We start from the raw sequence: 13,806 nt of genomic DNA, 5'->3' as shown, positions 1-13,806 counted from the left end.
ACTCAGATCTAAGAGGGGGAGAAATGTAATGCCCAAGAAGTATAGAATTGATAAACCAAGATTATTAGTCTTCATTAACGTGAGACTCGGAAGATATGAGAATGCATGACATGCAATGAGGGAAGAAAAGACATGAGAAAATAGGGTTTGCAAGACCGCACCCGCGTCCAGAACAGGAGTGCACCCGCGGTCATGCAATTATGAAATTTTGAAAGTGAGGCCGAAGCCACACCGCACCCGCGGTGCAACCAAGACCGCACCCGCGGTGCGTGGACAGAAAGTTGGCAAATTTATGCGAAGCAGGACCGCACCCGCGGTGCGAGAAGGACCGCACCTGCGGTAGTGACACCGCACCCGCGGTCTTGTATGTAGCGCACCCGCGGTCGAAGATTTTAGGAAAATGATAAGCATGCCGAAGCATGAGCGCACCCGCGCTGCTGCACAGACCGCACCCGCAGTCATGCGTGTTGCTTGAAAAATAAGACACGTTTCCAGATTTGCATGCATTATATATATAGCTGAATTACACGTATAATTCCTCAGAATTTCAGAAAAAGGGCCGAGCTGTTGAGAGAAAAATTCTTACGCCTTTTAGATTTGCGATTGTGAAAGATCCGTCTATCAGAATTCAAATCCGACTTCAGTTCTGAGTTCCTCTAGCTACGAGCTACACAAAGACGTAAGTTTTGTTACGTTTAGACATGTTTTGAATTTGAGATATTGTCAGAACTGAATATGAATAAGATATGGCGTTTCTACTATCGTAGATGATAGGACTCGTTTTTACGTGTTTTTAGTGTTAGTTTTGAGTCGCATTCATGCATCATATTAGTTTGTTTTAGTTTAATTTAGCATTTTTCTAGCATTATTTAGCATATGACTGATCTCGTGTAGTTGGTGGTTATTTTGTAGGAATTGAACCAAAAAGTGGGAGGATATGTGCCAAAACATCGAGAAGGACTCGCTAGGGCGGTCACAATTGACCGCCCCAGCGAGCATGTTGGTCTAGCCGAGGATTTGTTGCGAAAGAGTCTCGCTAGGGCGGTCAAAAGTGATCGCCCCAGCGAACCCAGGGACATGGCCGAGGAATTTTCTGCGAGAACCTCTCGCTAGGGCGGACACTTTTGACCGCCCTAGCGAGGCACGAGATTTGGAAAGATTTGTTTCACTTTTTTATGGACTCTATCCTACACCATAGACCTAATACACGAGAGGGGCGTCGTTTTTCAGACTTTATCAGACTTTTCATCATCTTTCTTGGAGAAAAGGCGAGGAGCAAAGGAGATTTCGAAGACCTCGAGATTTCCACGCGTCGTGGCCGTCATCCGTCGTCATCTTTAGTATTTTCATTATTCAGTTTTTAATTCTTAGATTGTTGTTGGTTTTTATTATGAATTTTAGTAGCTAAACTCTAGATTTGTTGGGATTTGAGGGGATCCTACCCCGTACTCGTTGTTTATCATTATTTCTCGACGTTTTTACTAGTGATTTGTTTATGCTATTGTTCTTTCTTATTTCAATCGAAGCTTAGCTAACTTCCTTTGATTATTTCATGTTGTTAATGATTTCGATAGAATAATTAACAATACGATCAAATAGTATAAACCACGGATTTACAATTTTAGTAGATATACGGAATTGGGTACGTGTCGATAGTGATAGTTCACCCGGATGAAAGCTAGTGGATTCCATAGAATGTAATGCAATCTTAAACTGTTAAATATTTGAGGACACTTAAGTACTGCATGTTTTTGATTAGTATTAATATAGCTCGACAGAGTATATTAATTAGTCTAGGGAATTCCGTCGAATGCACGAGTAAAAGTCGAGTGTAGTTAGTTAAACACGAGTGGTAGGTGAACTGATAATTTCCCAACAAATTCATTTCTCATTTGATTTAATCCAAATTAATCATTGCTCTCTTGAACACATTTTCTTTGCATTTTAATTATTTGAATTGTTTATTCTACATTAGTTCAATCATCAAATCAATTTATCGTTGCTAAAGAAATTTTACTTGAAAATAAAAATAGTCTGACGCAGTCCTTGTGGATCGATACTAGTATTCACTTACGTTTATTATAACTTGACTATCGTGCACTTGCGATATTTAAATCGAGCTTTCAATTATAAAATAAATTTTGGGACTATTCACTGTGCAAGTTTTGCTCGATCAAGTTTTTGGCGCCGTTGCCGGGGACTGTTGATTCACGATTTTTTATTTTCATTTAAATTCTTTAGTATTATTGATTTTATTGCTATTTGATACTCGCATTGTGTTGCAGATTTGTCTTGTGTTGCATGCGAAGATCACTTGAGATAAAGCTTGAGCCTTTTGACCCCGAGATTGAACGCACAGCTAGACGTCGAAGACAACAACAAAGACTCAAAGAACAGATGTAAAGACACGAGCAAGAACGTGGAGAGGAACATCGTGACAATAGACAAGTTGAGATACCACGTCGCATACCAATGTTGGATTATGCACAGCCGTCTCTTGATGGAGCACGTCCAAGCATCGTAAGACCAGTCATCCGAGCTAATCAGTTTGAGATTAAGCCAGCTATCATCCAGATGATTCAGAACACTGTTCAATTTGGGGGAAGTGCACTTGACGACCCTAATTCTCATATAGCTGACTTTCTTGAAATTTGTGATACTTTTAAGTTTAATGGCGTGTCTGATGATGCTGTTCGTTTGCGCTTATTTCCATTTTCACTGAGAGATAAAGTTAAGTCATGGTTAAACTGTTTGCCTGTAGGGTCTATCACTACATGAGAGGATATGGCAAAGGCATTCCTAATCAAGTACTTTCCTCCGTCGAAGACTATGAAGCTTAGAGCCGACATTACTACTTTTGCTCAATATGAGAACGAGTCACTTTACGAGGCATGGGAGCGCTACAAGGACTTGTTGAGGAGATGTCCACACCATGAGCTGCCGCTTGGGTTAGTTGTTCAAACTTTCTACTACGGTCTGATTACTCCTAACCGTACCATGATAGATGCTGCGGCATGTGGTAATTTACTGAGGAAAACGGCTGAGGAAGGGTATGAGTTATTGGAGGAGATGGCTGCGAGTAACTATCATCCTCAGTCTGATAGGCAGAGACGAGGTGCTGGAGTTCATCAAGTTAATGATTTGTCTGCGGTTTCAGCACAGTTAGAGGCGTTGAATAAAAATATTGATGGGATGAGCATGAGTGGGTCGGCTATGCGTCTGCAAGAAATTTTCTGTGATAAGTGTGGGGGTGAGCATGACGTGCAAGATTGCCAAGATGGCAATCCATTCTATGTGCCTGAGGGAGCACCGGTAAAACAAGTGGAATTCCAGAACCGTCCTAGAAATGATCCTTACTCGAACACATATAATCCGGGATGGAGGAATCACCCAAACTTTTCATGGGGAGGTCAAAACAACCAAAATCGCCAACAAAGAGGTCCACCATAAGGGATGCACCAAGGATTCAAGCCAGAACCGCCTCGGGAGGAGAAGTCCAATTTAGAGCAAATGATGACTAAATTTATTTCTGCAACAGAGACGAGATTTCAGAATCAAGATGCATCCATAAAGGGGTTAGAGAATCAAATTGGACAATTGGCTAAGTTGATTGCTAATAGGGAGCAAGGAGCGTTGCCAAGCAACACAGAAACTAACCCAAGAGAACATGTGAAGGCTGTGGAATTGCGTAGTGGAAAAGCACTCGAGTCGGAGGAAAAGACCAAGCACGGTGAGGATGAGGTGGAAACTCGAGGAGGTAAGTCTTCTAACTCTACATCTACACCTATTGCACAAAATAAAATTGTTATCCCTCCATCTTTTCCTGCAACAATGAAGAAAGCTAAATTAGATGCACAATTTGGTACATTTCTTGATGTATTTAAAAAATTGCATATTAACATTCCTTTGGCTGATGCTTTATTGAATATGCCAAGTTATGCAAAATTCTTGAAAGATATCTTAGCAAATAATCGGAGGCTAGAAGATCACATGACTGTAAATTTGACTGAAAATTGCTCCGCTTTAGTTCAAAACAAGATGCCTCCTAAGCAAAAAGATCCAGAGAGTTTCTCTATTCCTTGCATTATTGGTGACATTAATTTTCATAAAGCTCTATGTGATCTTGGTGCAAGTATTAATCTGATGCCTTTGTCTGTGTTTAGGAGACTGGGATTAGGTGAACCCAAGCCAACTAGGATGTCGTTGCAGCTGGCTGACAGATCTGTCAAATATCCACGTGGGATTATCGAAGATGTTTTGGTGAAAGTGGATAAGTTTATTTTTCCTGCAGATTTTGTGATACTTGACATGGAGGAAGATGTAGAGATGCCTTTGATTCTAGGGAGACCGTTTCTGGCTACAGGGAAAGCACTGATTGATGTTGAAGAAGGGAAATTGAGACTGAGAGTTGGAGAAGAAGAAATTGTTTTTGATGTCTTTAATACTCTCAAACACACAATGCACAATGATAGTTGTTTTCGTATTGATGTCTTAGATTCTCTCATTTGTGATTTTGTGCAGGACGGATTGAAGGAACCATTAGAGGTCACTCTCACTACTGAAAAGCAGGAGGAAGAGCTAGACGAGGAAGAGATGGAGATGGTAGCTCACTTGAATGCCATTCCACCTTGGAGAAAGCAAGTGAGGCTTAGACTAGAGGAATTGGGAGACGGAAAAGATTTAATGCCTCAAAAGTCAAGCCTAGAGGAGCCACCTACTTTGGAGCTCAAACCACTACCTCCACATCTCAAGTACGTATATTTAGGAGAAGATAATAAATTGCCTGTTATTATTTCCTCTTCTTTGACAGATGATATGGAGAGTAAGCTCTTGGGAGTCCTTAAGGAGCATAAAGGAGCATTCGCTTGGAAGGTTTCAGACATAAAAGGGATAAGTCCTTCGATCTGCATGCACAAAATTTTCATGGAAGATAAATACTCACCTCTAGCACAACCACAAAGGAGACTCAATCCAAAGATGCAAGAGGTAGTAAAAGCTGAAACAATCAAACTTTTGGATGCAGGTATTATCTATCCTATCTCTGATAGTGCGTGGGTAAGTCCTGTATAATGTGTGCCTAAAAAGGGTGGGATTACTGTTATTACTAATGAAAAAAATGAGTTGATTCCCACTCGAACTATTACGGGTTGGCGTGTGTGCATAGATTATAGGAAGTTGAATGATGCAACCCGTAAAGATCACTTCCCTTTGCCATTTATCGATCAAATGATTGAACGACTAGCAGGTCATGAATTTTATTGTTTTTTAGATGGATATTCGGGATACAATCAAATCACAATTGCACCCGAGGACCAAGAGAAAACTACTTTCACTTGCCCTTATGGTACTTTTGCGTTTAGGCGTATGCCCTTTGGTTTGTGCAATGCACCTGCAACATTTCAAAGATGCATGACCGCTATCTTTCATGACATGACTGAAAATTTCCTTGAAATCTTTATGGATGACTTCTTTATTTTTGGCTCCTCATTTAATGAATGTTTAGAGAATTTGAACTTGGTGTTAGTTAGATGCGAGGAGAGGATTTGGTGTTGAATTGGGAGAAGTGTCATTTTATGGTTCAAGAGGGGATTGTGTTAGGACACAAGGTATCGGAGAATGGAATTGAGGTTGACAAAGCCAAGGTGGAAGTAATCAAAAACTTACCCCCACCTTCATCAATAAAAGGAGTTAGAAGTTTCCTAGGGCATGCTGGTTTTTATAGGCGTTTCATTAAAGATTTTTCCAAAATTGCTAAACCTTTATCCTCTCTGTTGATGAAAGATGCTGAATTTAATTTTGATTCTACTTGTCTGCATGCGTTCGAGATACTCAAGGAAAGCTTGGTGACAGCACCTGTTCTGACTGTCCCTGATTGGGAGTTACCGTTTGAGGTGATGTGCGATGCTAGTGATACAGCTGTTGGTGCGGTGCTGGGTCAAAGGAAGAACAAGGTATTTCATACCATCTACTATGCAAATTCCATGATACGAAGATGTGTGGCAGAGGAGGAAACCAATCAAATTCTGAACCATTGTCATGACCGTGAGGTAGGTGGTCACTTTGGACCCATACGGACGGCATCTAAGGTACTTGAATGTGGCTTCTATTGGCCAACTCTTTTTAAGGATGCTCGTTTGTATGTTCTCAATTGTGATAGATGCCAACGCACAGGTAATATTTCCAACCGTCATGAGATGCCCTTAAATAATATTGTTGAGTGTGAGATATTTGATGTGTGGGGGATTGATTTTATGGGTCCTTTTCCTGCATCTTTTACAAAGAAATTTATTTTGGTGGCCGTGGAGTATGTATCGAAATGGGTGGAGGCGGAGGCTTGTGCCACTAATGATGCACAAGTGGTGTTAAAATTTTTGAAGAAACATATTTTTAATCGATTTGGTGCACCACGTGTAATCATAAGTGATGGTGGCACCCATTTTTGCAACAAAACTTTTGATAAACTGTTGGGCAAATATGGTGTCACCCACAAGGTTTCCACTCCATACCATCCCCAAACTAGTGGACAAGTTGAAGTGTCCAATCGAGAGATTAAGAGGATTCTAGAGAAGACGGTCAATGTGAATAGGAAGGACTGGTCCATTCGGTTAGATGATGCTTTGTGGGCTTATCGTACTGCTTTTAAAACACCTATAGGCACTACACCATATAGGTTACTTTTTGGTAAAGCATGTCATCTACCAGTAGAATTAGAGCATAGAGCATATTGGGCGACCAAAGCACTAAACTTTGATTTTGCTCTTGCAGGTGAGAAACGATGTCTGCAGTTGAATCAGTTGGATGAGTTTCGAGGACACGCTTATGATCTGGCACTATCTTACAAGGAACGCACAAAACGAGCCCATGATAAACGCATCATAAGAAGGGAATTCAAAGTGGGTGAAGCGGTGTTATTATACAATTCTCGCTTACGACTCTTTCCGGGCAAGCTAAAATCAAGGTGGTCAGGACCTTTCACTATAGCCAAGGTGTTCCCATCAGGTGCAGTGGTGTTGCATGATGGCAAGGAAAGGACGTTCACTGTGAACGCTCAACGATTGAAGCACTATATCGGTGGCACAATTGAGCCACAAATTGGGGTCACTCGGCTCCATGACAGTCATTGAGGACATGGGGGAAAAGTCGAGCTCTAGACTGTAAATTGAGAACTACTTCTACTCCCTATGTTGAGTTTATCTTTTTCCTTTATTCCTTAATCGCATCATTTGCATTTAGGTAGTTGCATGGCATGGTATTCATTGTTTTTAATTTTTTTATTTATTTTTTTTCGAGAGTGTCTCGCTAGAGCGGTCAAAACCGACCGCCCCAGCGAGCTCTCGTCTTTTTTCAAAAACATAGCCACCGAAAACGCCTCGCTAGGGCGGTAACTTTTGACCGCCCCAGCGAGCGAATTTTTTTTAAATTGGTTTTACTGGCGAGAACCACTCGCTAGGGCGGTCCAAAGTGACCGCCCCAGCGAGCACTCATATTTTTCAAATAAGTTTTCGGCGAGAACCACTCGCTAGGGCGGATACTTTTGACCGCCCCAGCGAGCCCTCATATTTTTCAAATAGTCTGTCACCGAAAACCTCTCGCTAGGGCGGACACTTTTGACCGCCCTAGCGAGTCGCGCAGATATAAAAACCTTTCCCCTTCTCCTTTCTTCCCCACTTCGAACCCTACCCCTTTCCTCTCAAATAATCGGCGCCCCCTCCATCTTTTGTGCTTAATCCTTCTTCTTTGTTGATTTTTCAGGGCAAAGACTCCATCTTGGTCCATACTTTACACAAGGAAGCACTTAGATTACAAGATTTTCTGCTCCGGTCATCTTCCACAAATTCCGGCGAGCTTCTCCGGCGACCTTCAACAATTTTCTGGCGGTTGGATATTTTGTGCACTCCACTCCCCACATGGCACCCAAAAGATCTAAGGTAACTCGTGGTGCCTCTAGTTCTCGGTCTAATCCGTCTATGTTTGTGAATGATAATGCTAGGGAGAGATATGAAAATGCTAGACTACATAGGAAACCAATCCCTGAGCGAGGATTTAGCCCGTGTATGATCGGTCAATTTGCGGAGTTCCTAGTAGCAGGAAGAGGGTGGACTGCCTTTGTGGCACAACCGAACGCAGCAGTGGTTCCGGTTGTGCGTGAATTCTATGCCAACGCTCCGGAGGGGAATGAGCACAAGGTATTTGTGAGGGGACGTCTAGTCCCGTATGATTCCCATACGATCAATGACATGTTGGGTTTACAGTCGGTTGATGATTCGGTGTTTCAGGCGTGGGTGCTTAACCCGGATTATGATTTGATTATTCGCACACTCTGTTATCCGGGCACCACGTGGAAACAACCGGGGACGTATACGGTTTTTCTTGAAAATTTTTTGAAAGTGGACGCGGCATTGTGGTATGCGTTTTTATCTAAGAGATTGATGCCGGTCGGTCATACGAGTGATGTGCAGCGTGAGCGGGCGGTTGTTCTGTATGCCATCTATACTGGGATGGTGATTGATGTGGGCAGGCTCATCTTTGGACAGCTTAACATGTGTATAAACAACAGCAATTTGGCGTTTTACTTTCCGACGATCGTGACTGAGCTATGTGCCCGAGCGGGGGTGATATTTGATGATGATGATGAGTGGCTACCGCCGATGAGAGCCATTGATGAGGCTCTTTATCGATCCAAGAGGGAGAAAAGACAGGCTGAGCTGCCCGAGGAGGTATTTTTCGATTATGGGAGAGCAGCTCAACCACCTCCGGCCTTAGGACATGCACCACCACCTCCGCAGCCACGCCGCCGTGCCATGCGAGATCGCATCAACTAATTGGGCGCTTGGGCCACTTATCAGACTAAGTATCAGGCCGTTAATCAAGCTCATATTCAGAACATCGAGTACTTGGTGCAGGGGATCTCCACTCATTTGGGCATCGACACGTCCGGACAGCCACCTGCACCGGCATACCCGCCACCCTTCCAGTTTCAGTACCATTATCCTATACCCCCAGCAGCTGACGAGGGAGTTGCACCGCCTGAGCATGACGAGGAGGATGATTTCTGACCAGGGGAGTTTACTGTTTCCCCTTTATTTTTATTTATTCTGTCATTATATTTGCATTCATGAGTTTTTTGGTTTTTAGTGTTTGTTTTGTTTTGTGCACTGAGGGCATTGCACAACTCTAGTATGAGGGGGGTAGATTGTTTTGGCCGTTTAGTTAATTGGTGATTGTTTTGGTTGTTTAGTTAATTGGTTCGGTTTCGTTGCATTTCTTTTGTTTGGTGTCGTTTATGGTGAGAAAACATAGTTTATGAGCCAATGATGATTTGAATTGATAGTTTACAAAGTATTGATTGGGTCACTTCGTGAATGGTACTCTTGATTGTTAAAGCATGAATTTTGGTACAAAATTTGAACTTTTTGAGCACACATGTGTGGGGACTAGAATTTTGTAGGAATAATGGTGAAATTTGAAAGTTTTGTGTGGTTACCTTGAAAGGCACCATTTATGAGTTGATTTAGCATGTAAACCCGTGAAAATAAGTCGCTAATTGGGACCTTGAATGAGAAAATTTGATTTGCCTTGAACTTTACATTTACCTCATTTCCAATGCACTGAATTAAAATGTCATACTCCTAACCAGCTGTAATCCAAAGTATTATATTCTTAGCCTAGGGAGTACATTTGTTAAAATTGTGCATTTAAAAAAAAAAGAAAAAAAGAAAAAAAGAAGAAAGAAGGAGATGTAAGGTGAGGGGGAGCCGAAATAAAAGGAATGAAATTCTATTCCTAGGCTAAAAGTTGGAGATGTAAAGAGACGAGGAAAGTCAGACGAAAAGTCTTGACGATTGCACAATGAAAATGATCGGTGTACTCCCAACTTTTAGCCACTTGAGCTTATTTTCCTTCTTTTCGACACCCTTATCTGCACTTAGAAGTTGAATAAAGTTCAATTTATGGTTAGTGATAAATGGACACGGGGATGCATGCTAGTGAGACTGGTATTGAAGTGTTAATTGAGTGACTCGCATGATTTGATAATTGATCTATTTGAAGTACGAATGACTAGACCCATCATGACACACACACACGTTCAAATTAGTGTCGAGATTTATGTGTAGATGAGAATGAGTATTCGGTTGCGATTTGACTTCATTGGTAGTGGGAAAGTAAACTGAGGCATGAACATAAACGTTGTTAACTCACCATTGACATTTACTCATGTTAGTTATTTCTTGTTTGAGTAATTTTGTGGTTGTTGAGTTTGTTTAGTATCTCGTGCTTTAACCTATTTTACTCGAGGGCGAGCAAAAGGTTAGTATGAGGGGGTTGATAGGACTCGTTTTTACGTGTTTTTAGTGTTGGTTTTGAGTCGCATTCATGCATCATATTAGTTTGTTTTAGTTTAATTTAGCATTTTTCTAGCATTATTTAACATATGACTGATCGTGTTGTTGGTGGTTATTTTGTAGGAATTGAACCAAAAAGTGGGAGGATATGTGCCAAAACATCGAGAAGGACTCGCTAGGGCGGTCAATTGGTGGGAGGATATGTGCCAAAACATCGAGAAGGACTCGCTAGGGCGGTCACAATTGACCGCCCCAGCGAGCATGTTGGTCTAGCCGAGGATTTGTTGCGAAAGAGTCTCGCTAGGGCGGTCGGTAGACATTGTAGAATTGAATTCAGATTAAAGAACAGACTTGTTACGTAATTGTTATGATTTGTGAAAGATATTGACTGAGATTCTATATCAGAATTGTATTAGTATTCAGATTATGAATTGTATGGATACAGATTATGAGTTCCAGTATTATATTTGTGATGTTTAGTTTGACGGGGTTATTCAGATTGTATTGTTATGCCGTCGAAACATCAGTTGAGTTAAATTGATCAGATTCAGTATTGATTGAGATTGATCAGACTCAGTAATTACTCAGATTGTATTGTAATGTCGATGACATGAATTAGATTGTATCTTGTTCAGATATTGATCAGATTGTATACTGATTTGAGTATTGATCAGAACAGATTGTGTATTGAGTTATTGACTGATACAGCGTATTCAATATTGTCATTTCAGATTGATATGGACAGAGTTGAATACAGATCATCGTCTTCGTCAGATAGGGACGACAAAGGTATAATTCATGTGATATCTGGGAAGATACAACTCAAATCACATCTCATTTGAGTTTCCCAATAAAATCACATACTTGATTATTGTTTGTCTTCTGATATGATTATGATTTGTTTATAGACTTTATATTCAAATCTTTTGGAAATGAGCATGCTTTGTTTACAGATTGTTATACATTGCATTTGAGATAGGAGAGTCGTTGACAGCCATTGTCACATATCTAGATGTTCGATGTATCTCAGCTTAGGAGCAGCCCTGACTCCTATTGCAGTCGTTGATATAGCTCAGACCGAAGTCTAAGAATAAGACGTACAGTCACCCCGAGTGGGAGGGTAGGTGACAGCCATTGACGTTTTATTCACACCGGGATCCCTAGAGTTATAGTTGAGTTGAGTCTAGACATGATTTGACTAGAACTGCATGTGTTTAGAGATGTGGTTTCATAGAATATGAAACCCATGTTTATTGCTTTCAGTATGATAGCATGTTTATATGATTTGATTTAAATTGCATGTCTATCTGAAAGGAGTTGCATGCTTATTGTGATTTGATTTCATAGATTATGAAATCTATTATTTTGAATATGTTCATGATAGCATGTTTTATGATTTAGATTGTTTATATACATGCTTACCATGTTTTATACTGGGATTTATTCTCACCGGAGTCATCCGGCTGTTGTCTTGTTTTGTATGTGTGCATGACAACAGGTGGGACTGGATCGGGGTCAAGAGGATGAGGAGAGAAGAAGAGTTAGCGTGGTGATTCCGGACTTATTGTAGATTTGGTTTATTACTTGAACTTAGTAACTGAACCTTAGACTTAGATTGTACAGTATTGTACTTTTATACGGAAATGTATTTTATACTGAGATGTATATTATTTATATTCCATTACCTTCCGCATTTACATTTTAAAAAGAAAAATTTTTAGACCCTGTTTATCAGAACTGATAATTATATGTTTTACAGTGATTTGTAACATACCATTCTCAAATAATTTTGAAAAAGCAGTAAAATTTAAAATTTTATTATTCTTTTCTATAATAAAAGATTGTTGAGGAGGATAAACAGATTTTTGAATCTGTCCTGAAGAAAGTTTATAATTTCTTTCAAGAATAGAAATATAATCTGTAATAAATGTTTTGAAAAATCAAGGAACAAAATGTATTAATTTATTCTGGTTTTCACAATATTTATAAAATGTTGAAAAAATATATTCAAACTCTTCTTCAGAGAAACTTTTAAAGTACCAATCTCTGAAAGATTCCCATTTGGGTAAATAAATTCTGCATTGATCTTTGTTCTAGCAGAAGATCCTTTAGTAAAATCAATTTTAGGTTTACTATCCATTAAATACTAAAATTCATCTCTGAAACTGTATCAGTTTCTCTAACTTTTTGAAAGTTACTTTTATGAACAATATTATTTTGATTTATAATTAAATCATCTACTGTATTAGTAGATTCTAATTCTTCTCTAACTTAAGAAGTAGATGCTCTAGAAGTTTGTGGTATATCTACCATATAATCTAGAGGAGAAATAAAAGAATGACTAGATCTTGATCTAGCATATATAGAAGATGGTAATAATCTTCTTTATTCATTATTAAACTGTATTTGAACAGATCCTTCCTTATTTTGTATAACTTGTTGTAAATCTCTATTTATTATAGGATTTCTAGGAACAACTTGTTCAATTATCCAGTTTTTTGGAAATTCAATTTCTTCCCATTTTATAGATCTACGGGTTGTAATATTAGATCTATTAAAATTAGTTTCTATTAAAATAGTTCCATTTAATTTTTTATCTATTCTTTTACACATAGGATTAAGTGTAAATAATGGTTTATAATAAATACGATAACAGATACATATGACTTCTGTGTCAGGAGTATAATTATAACCATGAGTTTTAACATTTAATGTTAAAGAATCTAATATATTTATATCAGACAAAGATAAAGATAAATTAGGATAAACATCAAAATATACTGGACCATGTGCCAGACTAGATTGTATTATTACCATAAGGGATTGTTTCCAATTCAAATTTCTACCATCTCTTAAAGCTGCTATGAAGCTTTCTGGTAAACCTTCTAAAGTTAAAGGTCTAAAAGCAATTTGAATCAATCCTATATGAATAAATTTATAATTTTTCATATAAGGCATAATATCTTTATTGTTTAACAATCTAATAACCATTTCTTCATTATGAAGAGGTACTGATGATTCTGTAGTTTTAACTACTTGTTTAAAACCAATTCTTTCAAAGGTTCCCAACTTATAGATCATTTTAGATTCTATCTTAGGAATACTCCATTTATTTAATAAATCTAAATTTTCAGGTATATCATATTCTTCATTTAAACTGTTATGAACAGTTTCTTTTAAACTGAAAATATTCATTTGAATAAAAAGTTCTAAATTATTAACCAGACTATTTCCATGGCTCTGATACCAAATCATATAATATAATATTTAAAAAAATAAATAAATAAATAAATATATATATATATATATATATATATATATATATATATATATATATATATATATATATATATATATATATATATATATATATATATATATATATATATATATATATATATATATATATATATATAAACTTGAGTTAGTGAAATTCTCAAATTCATGAGAATTCCACCAGTGT

General features: G+C 38.6%; 1 non-coding gene across 1 annotated transcript; it reads right to left on the bottom strand.

Annotated features, from left to right (window-relative positions):
• Window positions 1-2,832: 2,832 nt before the first annotated feature.
• Window positions 2,833-2,939, bottom strand: LOC140835573 (small nucleolar RNA R71). Its single transcript, XR_012118897.1, has one exon. It is a non-coding gene; the product is annotated as a small nucleolar RNA R71 (small nucleolar RNA).
• Between the last annotated feature and the right edge of the window lie 10,867 nt (window positions 2,940-13,806).

The sequence above is a fragment of the Primulina eburnea genome, chromosome 6 (assembly GCF_022965805.1).
Source record: "Primulina eburnea isolate SZY01 chromosome 6, ASM2296580v1, whole genome shotgun sequence".
In the NCBI taxonomy this organism is placed as follows: Eukaryota; Viridiplantae; Streptophyta; class Magnoliopsida; order Lamiales; family Gesneriaceae; genus Primulina; species Primulina eburnea.
The sequence above is the reverse complement of the archived record's forward strand: the minus strand, read 5'-3'. Positions and strand labels throughout refer to the sequence as shown.